General features: G+C 47.8%; 1 pseudogene; it reads left to right on the top strand.

The window, feature by feature from the left end:
- The first annotated feature begins 690 nt into the window (after positions 1–690).
- LOC102844039 lies at positions 691–1,553 on the top strand (annotated as a pseudogene).
- Positions 1,554–12,013: the final 10,460 nt, after the last annotated feature.

Raw genomic sequence — 12,013 nt, forward strand, 5'->3', positions numbered from 1 at the left:
TTGGATACTATCACATGCAAGTAAAATCTTGCTGAAGATTATTAAAATATAGAGTTGGAATAGTATGAAGAACTGTCAGAAATTCAAGGTAGACTCAAAAGAGGAAGTGGAACAAGGGCTATCATTGCTGATATCAGATTAATCCAGGCTGAAAATAGAGAGTACTGGAAATCTGTTTACTTGTGTTTTATTGTCTATGTCAAAGGCATTTGACTGTGTGGATCATAACAAATAATGGCTAACATTGAGAAGAATGGGAATCCCAGAACAATTAATTGAGCTCATAAGAAACCTATACATAGACCAAGAAGCTCTTTTCTTTTTTTTTTTCTAATTTTCAATTTATTTTTCTTTTTTAATTTGGTGTTCCATCAAATTGGATCTGACTGGTATAGGAAGAGTTTGCCCCTCCTTCTCCAGCAGAGCACCTGGTGGATTCGAACCGTGTACCTTCGGGATTGCAGTGCAGCTTCTTGCCATTAGGCCACCAGAGCTCCCTAAGAAGCTCTTTTCTAAACAAAGAAAGAGAGCACTGCATGGTTCAAAATTGGAAACATAGGTTTGGAGAAAGGTCATATCAGGGTTACATCCTTTCTCCAAACCTATTCAATCTGTCTGCTGAACAAATAATTCAGAAGCTGGCTATATGCAGAAGAATGTGGCATTGCTTCTTTTCTGAAAATATACCAAATGGCAGGTGACTCCGGTGCAGCAGGAGGCCCCAGGGCCCTGGGATAGGAGCCTGCGGTGGTTTCAGCAGCGGCTTTGGTAGCGTCTGCGGGGTCCAGTCTGTGGCCATGGACAGGGCTGTGGGAGGGGCTGCAGAGCTCGAGGAGGCCAAGCCGAGGACAAGGAGTGGCTCCTTGTTACCAGGCTGGACTGTCTGGTCAAAGATACGAAGATCAAATCCATGGAGGAGATGTATCTCTTCTCACTGCCCATCTGAGATCATTGACTTTTTCCTGGGCATGTCCCCCAAGGGTGAGGTCTTGAAAATGATGCCTGTGCAGAAGCAGACACGTGCCAGCAAGCAGACCAGGTTCAAGGCCTTTATCACCATTGGAGACTATAACAGCCATGTTGGCTTGGCCGTCAAGTGCTCCAAGGAGGTAGCATCTGTCATCCATGGGGCCATTTTCCTGGCCAAGCTCTCCACTGTCCCTGTGAGGCATGGCTACTGGAGGAACAAGATTGGCAAGCCTCACACCTTTCCCTGCAAGGTGACTGGACGCTGTGCCTCTGTGTTGGTGCGTCTGATCCCTGCACCCCGAGGCACTGGAATCGTCTCGGCCCCTGTGCCCAGGAAGCTGCTGCAGAAGACTGGAGTTGATGACTGCTACACCTCAGCCAGGGGCTGCACAGCCACCCTGGGCAGCTTCGCCAAGGCCACCTTTGATGCCACCTCCAAGACCTACAGCTACTTGAACCCAGATCTCTGGGAAGAGTCTGTGTTCACCAAGCCTCCCTACCAGGAATTCACTGACCATCTTGTAAAGACTCACACCAGAGTCTCCGTGCAGAGGACCCAGGCTCCAACTGTGGCCACCACATAATGGATTGTGTATAACAAATAAAGTGAACTAAGTTAAAAATAAAAGAATGTGGAATCAAGATTGGAGGAATTATGCAGATAACAAAATCTTGTTTACCATAAGTGAAGAAGACCTTACTGAAGATGATCAAAGACCACAGCTTTCAATATTAATTACATCTTAACACGTTGTTACATGCCATCAAGTCACCTTCAACCCATAGCAACTGTACGTACAACAGCTCTGAAGCCTGTTCTGTCCTGAGCCAGTTTCACTGATTCTAACACACCAACCCCCATTGCTCCAGACACTGTATCAATACATCACTTCTGGAGTTTTTCTCACCTGTGCTGTCCCTCCAAACCTTCTAGGCATGATGTCCTCCAAGGACCCCTGTCTCCAGGCCACATGCCCAAAATATGAGAGACGGAACTTCAAAATCCTAGCCTCCATGGAGAGACTTGGTTTCACTCTCTCCAAGACAGACCTATTTGTTTTCTTGGTGGTCTGTGGTATGTTCAAGACTCTTCTCCAACACCACAATTCAAAGGCATTGATTCTTCTTCTGTCATTCATTGTCATTGTCCAGTTTTCTGATACATAGCAAGTGATTGTGAAGCCCATGGCCTGAATTGGGAACATAAGAAAGCAAAATTCTCACCACTGAACCAATAGGCAATATCATGATAGGTGGAGAAAAGACTGAAGTTGTCAATGATTTCATTTTACTTGGATCCATAATCAACACTCACGGTAACAGCAGTCAAGATATCAAAAGACATGTTGCATTAGGAAAGTCCGCTGTCGAGGACCTCTCCAAAGGTCTAAAGAGCAAAGATGTCAGTTTCAACAGTTTCAAGGCTGAGGTGTGCCTGATCTAAGCCATGGTATTTTCTTTTTTTTTTTTTTTTTCCTCTCTATGTAGCTGAAAAGTGGGCGTTAAATAAGGAAGGTCTCTGAGCTTTGGTGGTGGTGAAGAGACTGAAAACATCATGCACTGTCAAAAGAACAAACAAGTCTGTCTTGGAGGAAGTGGGCCAGGGCGGGTCCTCCTTAATGGGCAGGATGGTGATACTTGATCTCACATTCTTTGGACATGTGGTCAGGAGGAGCTAGTCCTTGGAAAGGGATATCGTTCTGGGAAAGGTGGAAGAGCGAGACCCTCAAGAAGAATTGATGCAGGGGCTGTACCAATGGTCTGGAGCGTGTCAGAGATCATGAGAACGGCGCAGGATGAGGCGTGGTTCCGATCTGCTGTCCATACCGCTGCTATGAGTAGGAGTCATAACAACTTCCCCATGCCCTTCATTTAACCCTCAGGATACTCCCTAAAACCTTTTCTTCCTTGAGACAGATTTGGGGCGTTCATATCTCTATCTCCTATATTATTGTTGTTGTTGTGTCTGGACCCACTTGTATCTGACCCTCCAGTGGGTTTTCAGATGCAGTAAATCGCACAGAAAGAGATTGTCCAGCCTTCTTGCTAGGAACAGATTGTGGATTTGAACCATGTACTTTTGAGATTGCAGAACAGGTTCTTCCTACTAGGCCACAATGTGTCTTTTGCTTTTTCTGTTCCAACCCCTGTCTCCATGCTGGTTTTGTTGGGTTTTTACCCCAGCAGCAGGTGACAGAACAGTGCCTTTCCTGGTAATCACATAATGAAGTTCGTTCTGCCTCCGACACACAATTATGATTGTAATCAGTGGTGAGTTGTGATTGGTGGGAAGCAGTCACCCTAAATGTGTTCTGTTATCAGGGACCAACCATCAAGTCAGCTCTGGCTCAGCAACCCCCAGGACAACAGAGCAAATCCCTACCAAGGCCCGGCCCCATGTTCACGAGCACTGCTGTCTGTGAGCCCATTGTGGCGGCTACTGCTTCCCCTCTTTTGCGGACTCTCTACTTGACCATACACGACGCCCTTCTCCAGGGCGGGACCCTCCTCTGACGTACACAGCACAGTCTCAGCATGCTTCCTTCTGAAGAAAGTTCTGGCTATGCTGCTCCTAAGACGGATTTATTAAAGAACCTTAAAAAAAACATTAAACTCAATGTGCCAGACTCTTCCCTAAGCACAAAATGTTGGAAGTTACAAGTTGCCTGTTTATATGATGACTCACTCTGTCCTCTCTCCTCCAGAAAGCTTCCTGGGCCCCACCCTTCCCGTGCAGGCCACCACCACCCCATTCCTGGGTCCCACCCCTCCGACGCAAAGAGCTCTGCTGCCCTAGTGGTAAGAAGCTGCACTGCAATTCCGAAGGCACACAGTTCGAATCCACCAGTTGCTTTGTTGATGAGAAAGATGGGCGATCTCCTTTCCAGCAATTTACTGTCTTGCTGGAGTCAGCTGTGGATCAGCTCTGGCTCCATGAAACATGATAACATGAGCGATGGGAGACTCGGAACAAAGTCATTGCGGGAACTGTTAGGTCTAGCATACGACATGTACTGCAGGCGGGCCTGGAGTAGGACAGAACAGCTCATGGCACAGGGCTAGGGTGAGGAACGCCACTGAGTCAACTACATCAGGGACCAGTGTGATTGATGGCCTCCAAACCGAGACAGTCACCTTACACTTGACTTTGGAACTCAGAGGAGGAAGTGAGTCCTGAGGGGTGGATAGGAATAGCCTTAGAGGGGTGGGAAGCAGGGGGAGGAGATAACTAGGGCTTTCCAGGGAGAGGGGGCAGCCTGTGAAAAATAGTCTAGAGGATACAGCATGGTTGAAGCCCTGAAAGCAGATGAGAGGTGGGTGGTGGAAAGACCCTCTAGAGCCCGGTGTGCCTTGCCTGGATCTCTGAAGGTGATGGGACAGGCAGCCTGGAGTCCCAGGAGCCTGAGTAGACATCTCTTTGATCCTAAGGGAGCCCTGGTGACGTAGTCTGTAGGGAGTTATGCAGCTAACAACCCAAAGGCTTCACTTCTCTCACGGTTTGAATCCACCATCTGCTCCGAGGGAGAAACTAGGCAATCTCCTCTTGGGTTCTTTTTGTTGTTGTTGTTGTTCTTTTTTTTTTTTTCCATTTTAATGAAAGTTTACAAAGACTTAGGATTTTCATTCATTCATTGTTACACACTTTCCTCTCTGCCCACCCCTCCCCACCTAGTTCACTTTTCTCTTTGAAAAGTAAAAAAAAAATTCTTTCGTTGTTATACAATCTCCCATCTCCACCCCCTAGTCCATTCCACAATGCTTCTTTCATTCTGAGCTCCTGTCGTGACAATAATACGTAATCATATATTCCTCCTAAACAGTTCTTTCCCTCATCTATTTCAATGCAGTATACATTATTTATCCCTTCTTAGTTTCCCACCAACCCCGATGTCAGTCCCATTTTACAACAGTGGCACTATGCAGTATTTGTCCTTTTGTGACCGAGATATTTCACTCAGCATAGTGTCCTACAGGGCCACCCATTTTGTATAACATTTCATGAGTTCCTTGTTTTTCAATGCAATATAGGATTCCATTGTGTGAATATACCACAGCTTCTCTATCCATTCGTTTGCACTTGGGTTGTTTCCAACTCTTTGCTATTGTGAACAAAGCAGCAATAATCATGGGTGTGCATATATCTGCTTGAGTGGCAGTTCTGGTGTCTTTAGGGTATATTCCCAGTAGTGGAATTGCTGGGTCATATGGTAATTCTATTTGCAACTTTTTGAGAAAGCGCCATATCGACTTCCACAGTGGTTGCACCATTTTACACTCCCACCAACAGTGAATAAGGGTTCCAGTTTCTCCACAACCTCACCAGCATTTGTTGTTTGCTTCTCTGTTGAATTTTGCTATTCTGACTGAAGTGAGATGATATCTCATAGTTGTGTTAATCTGCATCTCTCTTAGAGCTAGGGATTTTGAACATTTCTTCATGTGTTTGTTTGTCATCTGAATGTCGTCTTTGGTGAAGTGACAGTTCATATCCTGTGCCCATTTTTCAATTGAATTGTTGACCTTTATCTTGCTGTGGTGTCCTCTTCTGTTTTTGTTGTCAAGTCAGGGCAAACTCATAGCTGACCCTCCAGCAGGTTTTCAGAGGCAGTCAAACATACGGGAGGAGACTGCTGGTCCTTCTCCCACGGAGCAACTGGTGGATTCAAATCACATTCTTCAGGGATTGCAGCGCAGCTTCTTACCCTTAGGCCACTGGAGCTCACCTTGTTATTGTTTTTGTTGTTAAGTGCCTTCTTAGCTCAGAACAACCCTATGATCAAGGGATCTCAACCCCGTCCCTCCCTGTGTCACCTTCATCATCTCTGACATCCTTTAGCCTCTTGCTGCAGTCACGACAACGTCAGTCTCTTCGTTTAGGATCTTCCTCTCTTTCGCTGACCCTCCGCCTTTCCAAGCATCATGTCCCTTCCCAAGGATGAGCCTCTTCTAACAACATACTCAAAATATGAGAGATAACGTGTTGCCACCCTTACCTCTAAACAGCACTCTGGCTACTTACAGCCTCAGAAACTTGCCGGAGGGTCAGCTACGTGTCAATCCCAACTCAAAGAGCATGAGGGACTGAGCCTTTGCTCCTAAAGCCAGCCCAACACTTGTGAGACTCGCTGAGGGAGCTAAATGAGATCATGAAGGTAAATGCCACTGACTTTGGTGTTATTAGCGGAAGGCATTCACCCAGAGGGGCAGACTTCTTCCTGGCTCTCTCCTGAGTGCTGGAGAAGAAAGAGGACTTATCACATCACCCCCCCCCCTACAAACACTCCCACCCCACCTCCCCATACCCTCCCCTCTCTGGTCCTTGGCCAGATCCATTCTGGGCTGAAGGTTCCAGGAAAGCATAAAGCCACAGAGGGTGGTGCAACTTCCCAGCAGCCTGGGCTCCAGGGGAGCCAGAGGGAAACCTGAAAAAAGACTTGCCTGAGGCCAGGTGCCTGGGGAGCCTCTCCCGCTCCAGCCCCCTTCAAGCCACAGTGGTTGGCTCCAGATAAGCCCCACCACCACCCCTAGTCCTCCAGCAGCAGGAAGTGACCCTGAGGGGCTAGCAGCACCCCACCCCCAATACTCCAGCAGCAGGAAGTGAGCCTGAGGGGCTGGCAGCACCCCACCCCCAATACTCCAGCAGCAGGAAGTGAGCCTGAGGGGCTGGCTGTAGAGCCTGAGCCTTTCCTTGTCCTGCTAGGTGGCCCATCCCTGCCCCTCACTGTGGTGATATTGTTGTTGTTGTTATGTGCCTTCAAGTCTCCTGTGACTCATAGCAACCCTATGTACAACAGCCCTAAACCCTGCTCTATCCCTTGCCAATCTTATTGTGTCCAACACACCTATCCCCATTACCCCGGTGACAAATCAATCCGTCTCATCGAGGGTCCTCCTCTACTGCACTGTCCCTCCACCCTCCCAACCATGACATCCCTCTCCAAGGACTGATCCTGCCTTATAACATATCCAGAGTATGTCAGACGAAGCTTCAGAATCCTTGCCTCCAAGTAGCAGCCTGGCTTCACCCTCTCAAGGACAAACCTGTTTGTTCTCCTAGCAGTCCATGGTATATTCAACACTCTTCTCCAGCACCACAGCTCAAAGGCATCAATTCTCTTTTTATCATCCCTAGTTGTTGCCCAGCTCTCTGATGCACAGCAAGTGATTGCAAAAACCATGGCCTGGATCAGGTGCACCTTAGTCTCCAGACTGACAGCAGACTTTCCCAATGCAATTTGTCTTTTCATTTCCTGGCTGCTGGTACCAAGAGTGTTGATTACAGAGGCAAGCAAACCGAAGCTGTCAACAATCTCAATCTCTTCACCATCCATCATGATGCTGCCAATCAGCCCAGTGGTGAGAATCTTTGTTTTCTTGCTGTTGAGCTTCAATGCATATTGAAGGCTGCAGTCCTTGACCTTCTGCAGCAAGTGCTTCAGGTCCTCCTCAGTTTTCAGCAAGCAGGGTTGTGTCGTCTGTATAACACAGATTGTTGATGAGTCTACCTCCAATCCTGATGCCACACTTCTCATAGAGCCTGGCCACCCAGATAATCTGTTCTGCATATAGATTGAAAAGATATGGAAATAGGACACATCTTGACGCACACCCTTCCCAATTTTGAACCACGTAGTGTTTCCTTGCTCTGTTCTGACAACTGCCTCCTGGTCCAAGTATAGGTTTCGCAGAGAGAGAAAAAAAAAGTTAAGAGAGAGGAAGAAGGAGCGGATCCCATGTAAAGAACAGGCCTTTATTAAGCAGATCTGAGAAGGACACGAAGTGGCCACGAGCAGAGAAGATCAGAATGGTGTGCAGGCCGACAAAGCAGTTTTGTTCTCTAGGGGTTGGTAAAGAGATTTAGAGGGGATGGTAGTTTGCTTAGGGATTTGTGGGCAGGGGTCCTGTTAGTGTGTGACCAGGCCCAGAATCTTATCAGGATCTGGTCATCCAGTCCCCTTGTCAGGATATCGTCAAGCCTTATCAAGGAATGGTCAGGCCTAGGGGTCAGGCCTGGTGGAACTGCGTCATTCTTCCTCCACGCTGGACCTGCCTCTTGGAAGCCACGTGATGTGGGGCTTCCCCAGATGATCCAGGGTCCCAGCTCTCCGTTTCCAGCATGTTGTTAGGCCCCATCGAGTCGAGTGCAACTCACAGTGACCGTATGAGTCACAGATGTGAACCCGGTCCTATCCTGAGCCGTCCTCATGATCACGGACCCGCTGAGCCTAGAGCTACAGTCACTGTGTCAGTTCACCTTGTGAGGGTCTTCTTCTCCCTTGCTGACCCACTACCTTTCTGAACATGATGTCGTTTTCTGATTTTCAATCGAGATTTTAGTGAAAGTTTAAAAAGAACTTGAATGTCCATTCATTTATTGTTGCACATTTTCCTCCCTGCCGCCCACCCCCAGTTCATTTTTTTCTTTAGGGGGAAAAAAAAGTTCTTTCATTGTTATATAATCTCCCCACCCCAGACCACTTTACTATGCAGCTCTTATTCTGGACTCTTGTCATGCCAATAATCCCTAATCACATATTCCTTTTATACACGTCTCTCCCTCATCTGTTTCAATGCTGTGTACATTATTTATCCCTTCTTTTTATAGTTTTTCCCCAACCCCCATGTCAGTCCTGTTTTATAACCATGGCATTATGCAGAATTTATTTTTATTTTTGTGACTTAGCTATTTCACTCAGTATAATGTCCTCTATGGTCCCCCATTTTTGTGTATTTCATGAGTTCTTTGTTTTTCAGTGCTGCGTAATATTCCACTGTGTGAATATACCACAGCTTCTCTATCCATTCATTTTGTTGATGAGCACTTGGATTGTTTCCAACTCTTTGTTATTGTGAAAAAAGTAGCAATAAACATAGGGTGCATCATGATGTCATTTTCCAAGGAATAGCCTCTCTTAGCAACATGTCCAAAATACGAGAGACAAAGTTTTGTCATCTCTGCCTCCAAGGAACATTCTGGCTGCACCTTTCCCAAGATGTAGCTGCTTGATTGTTTTGACAGTCCATGGGACAATGACTAAGGATAATAGAAGAAGTGTCGCTGCCTTTGAGTTGTGGTGCTGGAGAAGAGTATTGAACATACTGTGGACCACCAAGAGAACAAACAGATCTGGACTGGAGAGGGGAAAACCAGGCTGCTCTTCGGAGGCAAGGATTTTGAAATTCTGTCTCACATACTTTGGGCATGTTGGCAAGAGGGACCAGTCCTTGGAGAAGGACATCATGCTTGGAAGGATGCGGGTCAGCGCAGGAGGGGAAGGCCCTGGATGAGATGCATTGTCTCCATGACTGGGGTAATGGAAGCAGGTGTGCCAAGGACAATGAAATTGGCTTAAGATAGAGCAGGGTTCAGAGCTGTTATACATAGGGTCACTATGTCACAAGTAACTGGAAGGCATATAACAACAACAACACAACAATGAGATGTAAGTGCTCTTCTCCAACACCTCGGCTCAAGGGCACCCATTCTGCTTCTGTCATCCTTGTTCACTGTCCAGCTCTCAGAGGCATGTAAAGTGATTGAAAGGACCATGTCCTGAAGTGGTGCACCTTAGTCTTCGAAGTGACATCATTGCTATTCAGTAATTTGGCAAGATCCCTGACACTGGACTTGCCCGATGCAATGCATCTCCTGATCTCCTGACTACTGGTGCCAGGGGTGTTGACTGTGGATCCAAGTAGGGTGAGTAGCGTAAGCACGTGGTGGGTAGAAGGCAGGAACTGTTCCGTCTGCTGAGCTGGAGGTTTGCAGAGTGGGCACAAATTGATGGCAAATCTTCACATCCCGGTCCACGACCAACCAGAATGACTCATATGTCCAAGAAGAGGCTCCAAGGCCAGGGGGCAGGGGGGCAGTAGGCTCCCTGTAAACACGGCATGTCTTGTTCATGAACGAGACCTCAGATCTGAACCTTGCTCTGTCCTGAACCATCATCAGGATCTCTGCCATGTTCAAGTCTATTCAACCCTCATCAAGTCTCTGTCAAGTCTATTGTTACAGTCGATCTGTTAGGCCATGCTCAGAAGGCTAGGTCACACTTGCAGGGCCATCCCCCTTGTACTTATGACCTCACTGGAGGTCCTGCTAAATCCCCTCCCCTAAGTAATACACCCTGACCCCTTATCTCACCCCTCCCCAAACCTCCCAAACCCCACCCCTGCCTGGCCGCTTGCTGTCCATCCCTTCACAAGGCATATTCCTCCTCACACTTCCCCCTATTGCTTGCTCCAGATGGACTTCTTTGGCTATGCTGAATAGAGCTGGCTTGGTTGCAGGGCTCATGTCTCTGGTGGTCCTGTCTTTGGCTCTGGTGGCAAGGAGCTGCACTGCAATCCCGAAGGCACACAGTTCGAGGCACCAGCTGCACCCTGGGAGGAAGATGAGCAATCTCCTCCCTTGCAATTAACTGCCTCTGAAAACCCATCAGAGGGTCAGCTGTGGGTCAGTCCAGACTCGATGGTACACAACAACAACAACAACAACATACCTAATCAACCCATCTTGTTGAGGGGCCTCTTCTCTTTCCCCGACCCTCAAACTTTCCCATCATAATGTCTTTCTATGTCTTTTCTATAGTCCCTGCTGACAATATGCTTTCACGTCAATTCTATGAAATCCTAGATCTTTATAAGGTTGAAACCAAGGTGATTCCACTCTGCTAATCTGCTGAGCCTACTCAAAATATGTCTTTGTGTTCCAAGAAATAGTAAATAATCTGATTACTGTTCATCCCCCTATACATGGTTTTATGGAGATGCCAAGGGATAGGAGAGTGTTCGAATGGATTGTTCATAAGGTCGCTATCAACACCAGGCACCTGACAACCAAAAACAGGAGCTAAAACAGGGAGTGCTGGGGAAATGGGAAACACCACAGGCCCTTCCAACTGCTGGAATGCCTCCCAAGTGGCCCACGGAGATTGGATAAATACTCTTCTCTTTGTCCCTGATGCCAACTGAGCCTCAGGCTGCTTTCATCAAAGTGCACATTTTACATAAAGCATGGTTGCTATGTATTTGACTAGTGTTGCTTCTAGATTTCATAGTGAGTTGAACCTTTCAGTATCTTGACCTAGAAGTGACTTTCCATGAGGAACCTGGTTGCCCGTGTACCTGGGCAGGAGCCCTTCCTATTAATACCCCCTCCCCCCAGTAAGCCTCCCTGTAAGTCAGGCTCTGAGTCAAGTTGAGAACTTTGAGAGAAGGCAGAGCCCTCACACACCTGGGTGGCGACGGGGAGAAGATGCCTAAAGGCTGGCTGGTGTGTTGGGGGAACCTCGCTCTGAGCCAGGATCCGCCTGTGCTCTGTGAACTAGTGTGCAGTCAGATGGGCTGGGGGAGGCAGCAGCCAGTTCTCCTCTTCCCAGGCCCCCACATCAATCAGGGGACAGAAAAAGCTGGGGCCTGTGGGTGGGAGAAGACTTTCAGAGACGGAGAAATTGAGCAAGAGAGGGAGGCAGCTGGAACAGCTTTCTTTGCACTGTTTTCTCCCTCCAGGTTGGTTGGAGGCACAGCCTCAACAAGGCTGCCTTGGTTCTTGTTCAAAGTCCTACTGTGAGTCCCTTGTTTCTCAGAACTGCTAGAAAACAGAGCTAGAACTTACATCGTCCTGGGAACATCCCCCCCTCGCCCCCGGCTTTCACCTTCTGTGTGTCATTGGGTGTCATTAAGCCTGAATCTCTGGACCCACTTTAACAACTCCCTGTCTAGAGAAGAAAGATGGCAAAACGCAGATGTGCAGAGAAAGAGGCTGTGATCTTTGGGTTCTACACACCATCAGCTGCAAAGCTTCATGCTCTGCTAGAGTCTCCTGGGTGGGGGCACACCCTGACAGTGGCCGTGGGGGGTGCTCCAGTCCTGGGGCCCTGAGGAGGGAGGAGGACTATGAGCTTTGACTCTAAGCAAGTAGACTTGTGCAGGCTTCAAGGCAAAGCTAGCTGTGAGGATGACCAGCTATTCTGGGTGTCCTGGCCGGTTTTGGGGTTGCACTTTCACTTCCTCTGGAAATCCCGTGCCCTTGAACTTT

Source organism: Elephantulus edwardii, unplaced genomic scaffold, assembly GCF_000299155.1.
Source record: "Elephantulus edwardii isolate Elephantulus edwardi_28Jun2011 unplaced genomic scaffold, EleEdw1.0 scaffold00268, whole genome shotgun sequence".
In the NCBI taxonomy this organism is placed as follows: domain Eukaryota; kingdom Metazoa; phylum Chordata; class Mammalia; order Macroscelidea; family Macroscelididae; genus Elephantulus; species Elephantulus edwardii.